Here is a 9,673-nt window from a genome sequence, read left to right as displayed (position 1 = left end):
ACCCCCAAGAAGAAAAACACACTTTTGAAAAAGATTTTCTGCAGGAAACAGAAGTGAATTGTAGAAAGCCTCTATCCTGAGTTCGTCATAGGTTGAGGAACTGAGATTTTTTTTTTTTTTTTTTTTTTTTTTTTTTGCGGTACGCAGGCCTCTCACTGTTGCAGCCTCTCCCGTTGCGGAGCACAGGCTCCGGATGCACAGGCTCAGCGGCCATGGCTCACGGACCCAGCCGCTCCGTGGCACGTGGGATCTTCCCGGACCGGGGCACTAACCCGTGTCCCCTGCATCGGCAGGCGGACTCTCAAGCACTGCGCCTCCAGGGAAGCCCGAAACTGAGATTTTAAGAGGAGGTAAACGTGAGATGACAGGGCACTGGATTGTGATGGAGGGGAGCAGGCAGAGGTGAGGCAGAAGCATTAGAGGATCTGGGTGCGTCCAAAAGGATCATGAGGGAACTAACAAGACACCCAAAGCAAGGACATTGACACTGGAAGCAGCAGGAAACAGTAGAAAATTGAATCAGTGATGCTCAGGAGAATGGGGGAATCTGATGGTTATTGGCCGAGATCCACACCCCCCATCTCTTCCACACAAACGGAACCTTTATTACTTTATCTTCCTGGAGCCCTGTGCACTTCTGGGGGGCAGGCACTGGCCCCTCCGAGACCCAGGAGGTGAATCTTTGTTGATCTACGCCAACCACGGGGGTGTCATTCCCCTTCGTCAATGATTGTCTTAAGCCTGGTCATGGGTGCCCAGCTGGCCAGTGACTCATGAGGTGTTCTCTGCGGGGGATGGTGGACAGGGATGTCAATGAGGAGACCACAAATGTTCCGATTGTTTAAGTCACTGGTAGGGGGAGTTTCTGCTCCCTGTCGCTAAAAACACCCATCTAGGATAAGTTCGAGGAGCTCCCCTAAGTGCAGGAGGAAAAAACGCACGCAGAGGAGGTGATAGGACATGAATGACAGAAAAGTGAGTCAGGTAATGAGTGTTGGATGGTCCTGAGGAAGAAGCCAGAGCAAAACCCAGAAAGGCCCAATAGAAGCCGAGAAAAGATCCCAGGTTGAAGATGACATCAGCGTCTTGGACAGATCCACAAGAGGAAGACAGTGACACACTGGGAAAGGACAAAGGTCACGGGCAGACGCCACAGAAACATGCTGTTCAGATGGCCCATGCACCTGTGAAAAGATTCCCGGCTGCCCTCAGAGTCAGAGAAAGGCACATTGGAACCAAGACTGTGACATCATTTCCACACCATCAGTTTGGCAGAGACTGGAAGTGAGAAAGCATCCTGTCGGCAGGGTGGGCGGCGGGGATGCTCTGACACTGCTGGCGGGAAATTCAGGGACTTCAACCACACGTGGGGCAGTTTGTTAACATTTGTCAACATGACGAATGCACACATCCCTCCTAGGAATTTATCCCACAGAGACGTGCACCAGCGGAAAATGAGGACAGATAAGGCTGCACAGGGCAGTTTATTCCTAATATAGCAGGATATTGGCAGCAACCTCAAGTCCATTCATAAAGGGCTGGTTCCATAAATTACATTCCATTAAAAACTAGAAAACTTTCTGTATATTGGTGTGGTTAGATCTCCCAGATAGAGTGTTCAGTTTAAAAAGCAAGATGTGGGACTTCCCTGGTGGCGCAGTGGTTGAGAGTCCGCCTGCCGATGCAGGGGACACGGGTTCGTGCCCCAGTTCGGGATGATCCCACATGCCGTGGAGCGGCTGGGCCCGTGAGCCATGACCGCTGAGCCTGTGCGTCCGGAGCCTGTGCTCTGCAACGGGAGAGGCCACAGCAGTGAGAGGCCCGCGTACTGCAAAAAAAAAAAAAGCAAGATGCGAATAGCATATTGCCATTTGTGAAAAAGGTGGAAAAAAAGGAACACATACACACACACCTGCACATATACACACGTATTCGTATTTGTTTGTTGTTATGGACTAACTTATGCTCCCCCCCCTCCAAATTCCTACGTTGAAGCCTAATCCCCAATGTGACTGTATTTGGAGAAAGGGCCTTTAAGGAGGTAATTAAAGTTAAAGCAGATCATGAGATTGGGACCCAATACAATAGGACTGGTGTCCTTATAAGAAGAGGAAGACACCAGGGATGCACACCCACAGAAAAAGGCCATGTGAGCACACAGTGAGAAGAAGCCTGTCTCCAAGCCAAGGAGAAAGGCCTCAGGAGAAACCAACCCTGCCCACACCTTGGTCTCAGACTTTAGCCTCCAGAATTGTGAGAGAACACATTTCTGTTGTTTAAGCATAGAACACATTCTGTGACATTTTATTATGGGGACCCTAGCAGACTAATACTTTTGTATGAGCATGAAACATCTCTAGAAAGATACAGAAGAAACTAATAACAGAGGTTCCCCGTGAAGAGGGCAACTGAGTGTCTGGGGATTAGGAAAAGAGGAGTGATTTCTCACTGTATATCCTTTTATGATCCGTTTCATATTAAAAAATATAAAAATAAATTACCAGTAAAAAAAAGAAAACCCACTTGGAACAACAGAAATTTTTCTTCATATGATAAAGATGATTTATCATAAGCGTAATAGCCGGCATCATATTAAATGGTGAAGCCATGGAGGCACTCCCATTAAAAATCAGGAGCAAGACAAGAATGCCTGATATTGCTGCACTATTTAATGTTCTAGATAAGCAATAATCCTTATTTGGGGGAATTTTGACCAGTGCTTTTAAGAGGCCATATATATATATATATATATATATATATATATATATATATATATATATATTTATTTAACATCTTTATTGGAGTATAAGTGCTTTACAGTGGTGTGTTAGTTTCTGCTTTATAACAAAGTGAATCAGTTATACGTATACATATATCCCCATATCTCCTCCCTCTTGCATCTCCCTCCCACCCTCCCGTATCCCACCCCTCTAGGTGGTCACAAAGCCCCGAGCTGATCTCCCTGTGCCATGCGGCTGCTTCCCACTAGCTATCGATTTTACATTTGCTAGTGTATATATGTCCATGCCACGCTCTCACTTTTCGACTTGAGGACATGGGGAGGCGGAAGGGTAAGCTGGGCCATATTCATTTAAAATAAGTGTTGGAGTTAAAGGGTGATCTCACAGGAGGCTGGGCCGTGAGATGGTTGGGAGGAGGCCTTTTCTTGACTGCTTGCATGTGAATTTCTCCCACCTCTAAAAGGCTCTCAGCAAGCTGGAACCTGAGTATTATATGCAGGGTAATTGGCTGTAATTAATTCCACAACCTTGGGCCCCTCACAAGGCCGCCTTGCCAAATGAAAGCAGAACACGCGGAGGCAAACTCTTCCCTCCACCTAACTGCACTAAACGGGACTAGAGCCCTTCTGACAGTCGTCTCCCGCTGCCAAAAACCCATTGACAGGCCGTGTAATAAAGCGTCCTCGCCAGGGGAGCCCTGGCACAGGAAGGGAGGGCTGACACCTCTCCTCACTGTTGCTGTATCCTTGCTTCCCACGGGCCCAGCCGTGCAAGCCCCGCTGGGGCCCAGTTGGCCAAGCCATTTCCGTTCTTTCTTTACTTTGCTCCCAGTAGAACAAAGCAGTAACCCAAGGGCTTTGTTCCAGGTATTGATTCTCATGAGCTGCTGGGAGAGGGTGGCACCCGGGGTCGGGGGGTGGATGTCTCCATTCTCCTTGTTCTGCTCCTGTGTCCCAGCCCTACCTGATCAGCCTCCCAAGTTGCTGATGCCAAAAGACAGCAGTCAAGTTCCCCCATGATCCATTCTACTCATGGGAACCAGAAAGATCTTTCAGGAACATAAATTGCATCCACCTCTGTTTAAAATCTCCCATGGGCTTTCCTTTGCTTTTAGCATCAAGTCCAAGCTCTTCTCTATGGTCTCCAACACCCCCCCTGATCTGCCTTTGCCTGTCTCTTCAATTTAGTCTTGCATCACTCACTCTAAGCCACTGGCCTTGTTGTTCCATGATTGCAGAACGCTTGTCCCTTCACTTCCTGTTCCCTTTGTCTGGAAGTTCTTCCCCTAGGGCTCTGCAGGGCTTGCTTTTTCTCACTGGAAAAATCTCAGCTCTGAACCTGCCCTGAGTTCTCTACCAATGGCAGACCTCTCCTCCTTGCATATCATTTATTGGTTTACCTGTTTATTTCCTGTCCCTCACCCCCACCCCCAGAAGGCCTCTCCCATGAGAGCAGGGCCTTTGTCTTGATCACTGCTATGCTTGGCACAGAGTAGGAAATAAAAAGACATGCTTAATTATTTTAACTGATTAAGAAAGAAATAGATGACCAAGGACTTAGTTTATGGATCAGTAAAAGATCCAAACAGGTGGGTTTACTTTGAAGGTAATGGAGCTTAAACTTCTGGCTGCTCATGCGAACATCTCCCTGCCCCAAGGCCCTGGATCTAGTTTTTAATTTGCAATTTCATTTTTTTTTTCTTTTAAAGAAGTCCTCTGAAATTGTATAAGCTTCAGACTCCCCCAAAACTGGATCTGTTCCTGTCATCAAAGATAGTGATGGATTACAGGCCAGATGCCTGGCTGGGTAGTAAATACTGATGGTAATAATTATAACAACAACAATACTAATAGCAGCCTGGGTAGTAGTAATAATAACTATCATAGAAGTAATTGTCATTTGGCAAACACTGTGCCAATCATAACTGAATTTTGACGTATTATTTATACCCATTTACAAGATGAGGAAACAGTCTCCATGGGTCAAGAATCATGCAAAGCGAGCTCAAGTTGGCCTGAGGCTTAAGCCAGTTCTCATGGCCACAGCTTGGACTTCATCAAGACGGCAGAGAAAGTGGTCCACGTGAGCTGACCTTCAGGACGCATTGTTTTTCCAGGCTCCTGAATCCCATGGGCTGAGCTGAATTTGGCAAAAAGGCCCTGACTCTCTGCTCAGGGCCGGTCTCTCCTTTTCTTTCCTGGTTAGCCCTGCAAAGCTATGTGTAGGCAGGGGTGGAATTCCACATGTGTAGATCTTCCATCACGGTTTCTAAAGTTCAGGCAATCCTCATTTGTTGTTACTATATTTGCAAATTCGCCTACTTGCTAACATCTATCTGTCACCCCCAAATCGATGCTTGTGGCATTTCTCTCGGCCATTTGCAGACACACGCAGAGCTGCCCAGTGTGCGTGTTCCAGCTGAAGGCAAACAGGGCAATTCTGTCTTCTTGTCTCACCTCCTGCTGTAAACCAGCATCCTTTTTTCAGTCTGTGTAGTGTCACGTCTTTTGCTTTCTCTTGGTGACTGCTGTTTAAAATGGCCCCACGTGTAGTCCAAAAGCACTGTTTAGTGTCCATGAGTGCAAGAAGGCTGTGACGTGCCTTACGCAGAAAATACCTGCGTTGCATAAGCTCCATTCAAGCGTGAGTGACAGTGCTGTTGGCTGTGAGTCCAGTGTTAATGAATGCATAATATATAGTAATTAAATCATCTTTAAACAGAGACGCACTGATTGGTTGATGAAACGCTTGCGACCAGAGGCTCACAGGAACCCAACCCCGGATCCTCCCCTATAGGAGCAGTGGTTTGGTACTTGCTAATTCAGTGTTTGCGGTGACTTCACAGAACAGAACTTCCAGGAATAGTGAGAATCAGCTGTATTTCTTTTATGCCCCCAATCGAATTACAGGTTCTCTGTGAGACTGAACCGCAGTTTCTTCGGCTCTTGGATGCCCGAGCGCAGGGTCAAGTTCGAGGGTCTAGTGCTCAGTAAACCCCGTTACTGACTGTGGAGTGGATCCTTGGTGCCCACCATCTCCGGGCAAACCTGTCGGAGTTGAGACTTGAAGGCTGCATGTGGCTTGGTTTCTGGAATGGACTGGAATAGTCCATGTCTGCGAGAGGCCCTCCTTCCCTCGGGGCTCCAGCGTCACACCCCCCACACCCCCTGCTAAGAGAGAAGTGATTACACAGCATACCTGTGGCTGATGCCCGACTGTTAAAAGCCTATAAAACTGAGGCGCCACTCGCTTTGCAGCGTTTGCTGCGGGCCAATTTAGAGACAGACCCTTACTGTTTTGAATCAAATTCCTGTTAAAAGCGTGCACTCGAGTTCCTTTCCCTTAGTTCCTCCCTGCCCCCGGCCCCAGGCCTCTCGTTAAACCCTCCCTCGCAACAGCCTGCCTGGGTCCACATCCTCTTTTATGGGACTTTCTCCTTGCAGCTAAGGGCTTGCGTTCTCGCTCTTGTTCGCAGTGGGCTGCCAGGGGAGGGGGCCCGGAAGGGGGCAGAGGCTGAGGGAACCCGCCCGGGGCCATGAAACCAATGAGTCCCTCCCGTTTCTTAGGCTTGGTTTCTCTTTTGCCAGCCCAGCTGGGGATGCCAGGTCAGCTTGTTTACAAGCAGAGGTTGGCAGGCTGCAACCTTCCTTCTGGTGGGAGGGAGCCGGAGGGGGGGCACTTATCAAAAGCTGGGGGGAGACTTGGAGGCAGTGGAGTTGAAGGGGGAGGGAGAAGGTGGGGAAGCCTCATTCTGGGAGCTGGAGTTTCCATTCGTCCTTGGACGGGAGGACCTGTGCATTCAGTGTGTGTGTATGTATGTGCGTGTACGTGTATGAGTGTGTATGCTCATGTGTGTGTAGATGTGCTTGTGTGCGCACGTGTATGTATTCAGTGTGTGCACCGCTTGTGTGTATGTGTGCATGCATGTGTGTGGGTGTGCAAGTGTGTCTGCACTGTGTATGCGTGAGCACGTGTGTATGCACGCACGTGCACTCCTGTGTGTGCAATGTGTGTGTGTGTACGTGTAGGTATGTGTGTATGCTCATGTATGCAGCAGTGTGCAGTGCATGCACGTGTGTGCCTTCAGTGTGTGTGATTGTGTGTGCACTGCTTGAATGCATGTGTGGTGTGCACTCCTGTATGTGCATGTGCATACATGCATGCGTGCGTGTGTGTGTGTGTCTGCGTGTTGGGCGTGTTGCTGAGGTAGAACCGACTTGGGGAGCAGCCGTGTGGAGTGATGGGAGAGAAGCGTCGTGGACCCAGGGAGTTCAGCCACAGAAAAGAAAGTTGATAACCAAAGAATTTTGTCTGGATTCTTACGGGGCAGGGAAAGAAAAGCACCCCATGCTGTGGACTCTACCTTCCTAATATAAAACAGAGACCAAGGGGTCCAGTTTCATAGCCAGTGGGCTGGGCCAACGCCTATGCAAGATACGGCTTTCCCAGAAACTAAAGTCATAAAGAAACATAGAATGATTCTCCCCTTTCTATCCCGAGTCTCCAAGCCCCATGGTGTCGTGTGGCCTGTCATTCCTTGGCAAAGTCGACCCTGGTGGACAGCTCCTGGCCATTCAGGCTAATGTCAGATTCAGAATGTGCCTCAATGACTGATAAGCCTTATTTGCTCTGTTTGTCTAGACCCCACTTAAGAATCCTTTGGGAAGATAATTTGTGAGAGATTGGGGAAATTTGAATATGGACTGGGTATTAGATGCTATTAGGGAATTATTATTAATTTAGCTACATATGATAAAGGAACTGCAGATGTGTGGGAGAATCCTCTTCTTTCTTCTTAGAGATACATGCCACAGTATTAAGGTGAAGTGCTATGTAATTTATCTGTAATTTACTTTAAAACGGTTTAGCCGGAGAGAGAGGCAGAATATAGAAAGCAAAATGTTAACAACTGTTGACTCTGGGTAGTAGATGTATTTCTGGTTTTCTCTGTGCTTGAAAATGTTCACAGTAAAAAAAAATTTTTTTAATGCTTTGGGGGGAAACGGCTTAAAAAATAAATCTAACATGTTCCATGAAAAAAAATCCTTTGGGGTTTTCTAAAGTAGAGCCTCAAGATCATAGAAGCTTCTGGTATCTCCTGGCGCCAGCCTGGCATTGAGGCAGGTAGCAGAAGAATCAGCTTTGGGAACTAGATCGGGCATCTGGGGCCAGCGTGGACAGCAAGCACGGCCTTGCTTCCTGATCTCTTTTGCCTAAACACCTCCAAAATGTTGGGTTGACGTGAGCTAGGATGCTTGTTGACCTTGAAATTCAACACAGGCCATAGTCTGCTCCATACATCCAGAAACCATTTCTCCTTAGACTACAATATCACTCTGCTTTGGAAGTTTGATCTTCCCCAGGAAGCCCGATCCCCGATGGAATTCACTGGAGGAAGAGGCTGCCTTTTATCAGTCTTGACCTGGCCAAGTCCAAGCATAATGCTGGCAATGAAATTGCTGTGGGCCAGGGAGACAAGCATCATCACATTCAACCCCACCCCAACCCTATGAGGTTGGCGCCATTATAACCCCCACTTTACAGATGGGAAAACTGAGGCCCCGAGAGAGCATTTACTTATGTGAAGTCACATGGACAGGTGGAGCTGGCATTCATCTGTGGGACCTGGTCTGTGGGATCCAGAACCAGCCCTCTTACTGCCCAAAATGTGTGGTGGCTGTCATGGCAGAATCCACGCAGGGTCTGTGGCTTAATTGCCATGGAATACTTGTGTCATTTCTCATTGGACTTTCTTATAATACAGTTTCCTTGAGAGCTGGAACAGCATCTTCTCCACAAAGCAGTCTGTGCCTTCGGGCTCCTGTCTGCCCTATTTGGTGCCCCTCCTTTTTCCCCCAGACACAGGAAAAGTAATGAAATCTCCAGCAAGTTCGAGAAACTCCTCTTTATCAGACACACACCTTCCTCTCACAAAGGCAAGCCCTGTACTTGCTCTTTTGTCACTTTTTCTCCATCTTAAGCCTTCCATGGTTATTTCTTTTAATCTGCTCTTGCTTGGATAAAAGTGTTCTGAGGGTGTGCACATATGCTGGGGGTAACAGGTGTGGAGCACATAAATGTGCTTTGTTTGGGGTCCCCAAGCCCCCGGAATGGCTTGGGATCTCCCCTACAATCTTGCGGACTCCCACGTGCCCCAGAACATAATACATGTGCAATCAATACATTTTGATTCATCTCCCAAGACCTAGTACTTTGCATACAAGTGGGCTTTCAAAAAATATCTGTTGGGGCTTCCCTGGTGGCGCAGTGGTTAAGAATCCGCCTGCCAATGCAGGGGACACGGGTTTGAGCCCTGGTCCGGGAAGATCCCACGTGCCGCGGAGCAGCTAAGCCCGTACGCCACAACTACTGAGCCCACGTGCCACAACTACTGAAGCCCGTGTGCCTAGAGCCCGTGCTCCGCAACAAGAGAAGCCACTGCAATGAGAAGCCCGCGCACTGCAGCAAAGAGTAGCCCCTGCTCGCCACAAGTAGAGAAAGCCCGCGCACAGCAACGAAGATCCAACACAGCCAAAAATAAATAAATAAAATAAATAAATTTTAAAAATATATATCTGCTGAAGGAACACATATTGTTAAAATGCCTGACCGTAGAAAGAATCATCAAGGCGGTGTCTCAGACGCCACCTTGGATGACAGCATGAAAATCTGAGACCATCTGTCGGGCTTCTGGAAGGGCCAGGAAAAAAAAGCCAACAATTTTCCTGAAATAGTACAAACAGGATTTCCTGGAGGGAGCCAAGCCGGGGAGCAGGCTGCATTTTGGAAATGGAAAATGCAGCCTTGCTTGCCATTTGGGGCTGACTGGGTTGATTTCTGCCGGCAGCCGTGGAGACTTCCCATGTCCTGTGTGGCTCCCGGTCATTCAGCGATGACCTCTGAGCGGGTGGACACAGGAAAACTGATGGACA

Source organism: Mesoplodon bidens (genome assembly GCF_964165515.1).
Source record: "Mesoplodon bidens genome assembly, chromosome: 13".
Classification (NCBI taxonomy): Eukaryota; Metazoa; Chordata; class Mammalia; order Artiodactyla; family Ziphiidae; genus Mesoplodon; species Mesoplodon bidens.
The sequence above is the reverse complement of the archived record's forward strand: the minus strand, read 5'-3'. Positions refer to the sequence as shown.